Source organism: Tupaia chinensis, unplaced genomic scaffold (genome assembly GCF_000334495.1).
Source record: "Tupaia chinensis unplaced genomic scaffold, TupChi_1.0 Scaffold000214_1, whole genome shotgun sequence".
Classification (NCBI taxonomy): Eukaryota; Metazoa; Chordata; class Mammalia; order Scandentia; family Tupaiidae; genus Tupaia; species Tupaia belangeri.
The window spans coordinates 1,508,614-1,509,954 of NW_006159689.1; the positions used below are offsets into that span (position 1 = coordinate 1,508,614).

General features: G+C 61.1%; 1 protein-coding gene across 1 annotated transcript in view; it reads right to left on the reverse strand.

Moving 5' to 3' along the window:
- The window catches only part of CANX (calnexin), a 35,544-nt gene extending 35,019 nt beyond the window's left edge, over nucleotides 1-525 (reverse strand). The window contains exon 1 of the mRNA XM_006147457.3: nucleotides 511-525. The gene's annotated coding sequence lies outside the window, so the exon portion shown is untranslated. The remainder of the gene's footprint in view (nucleotides 1-510) is intronic.
- Between the last annotated feature and the right edge of the window lie 816 nt (nucleotides 526-1,341).

The window sequence follows — 1,341 nt, forward strand, 5'->3', positions numbered from 1 at the left end:
GAGCCCCCCCGCCCGGAGCCCGGCCCTGCGCCCGCCCCTCGCTCCTGAGTAGCTCTCGGCAGCGCCAAGTCCTGCCCCCCCGCGCAAGCCCCGATGTCCGGTTGGTCGGCGTGGCCATCGCTCCGCGCACCTTCCCATACGCCCCCTAGGGCTATTCTTCGTGGAGCGTGAGGATTGGCCGAGAGTGAGGCAGGAAGTGGCTGTTGGTTGGCCAGGAGGTGAGGCCGGCGCCGGGTTCCTGCAGAGTCATCGCGCTGGGCCCGAGCCCGCGGCCGCCTTGTCACCTACCTGAAACACAGCCCTGATGGCAGAGTCCGAGGCTAGTCGGCTTGCAGTTCGTGATGTCTCCTGGAGTAAGACGAAAGGGCACGGAGACACACGCGCCACCGCATTTGCACCCCTTGAGAGTAATATGTTAAGCACCCTGAAAATGAAGAGGCCCAGGTGGTTCTAGACCTTTAGAGGGCCTCCGTTTATTCGGACACCGAGGGCTCAAACAGTGAGGTGGACAGACTCCTGGGGCCCGCCAGCGCACACAAGTCGCGTCCCGAAGCCGGCTTCCTCCTGCCACCTGACGGCCAGTCAGGGTTTGGTGCTGACCGGGGTGTAGCACCCGGCCCCTCTCGGCCCCCAACATGTGGAGGAGAAGTCGCTTTCCTATTTACCCGAGAAGGGATATTCGAAGCAGAATAAAGCTCTGGGTGCCACTCCAGTCATACACTTGCAAGGAAGTTACGACCACACCTGAGCCAAGCCGAGCCACCCAGCAGTGGGAAGTGCTGAGACACGTGGTTCCGCGCAGGCCATGGCAGTGGCGGTGGTGAAGGCAGCTGGATCCCCTGTGGCCCGGCACAGCTGGAGTTTGATCCGCAGCTGGAGACACACCTGCACGTGCGCGGCCCCAAGTCCCTGGAGGAGGTGGAGAGGCCGTCCACACACGATTTCGTACTTTCCTTTTCTCTGTGCCCTTCTCTGGGCACATGTGCCCTATAGCAGGTTTTCAAAAATAAAAAGACAGGGGGACTGTGCCAAAGAGAATGCAGGGGGCTCTGGCCAGGGCAGCGTGAGACAGCTGGGCCAGGACTGCAGCTCTGCGGGTGGAGAGTTCAGGCAGGCTTCCAGAGGAAGCAGCGTCTGCAGGGCAGGAAGGTGGGTGCGCTCGCGAACCCCGCGTGCAGGAGTGCTTGAAAGGCTGAGGGTGACGGCAGATCAGCTCGCATCAGGTGGGGTCAGGTCTTGAAAACCTAGCCAGGGAGTTTGTAGGGAGGTATTTTAGATTTCTGTCAGGGCGGAGACCTTCAGGGAAATATCTGACACTATTCCAGAGAGGTCTGAAGAGAG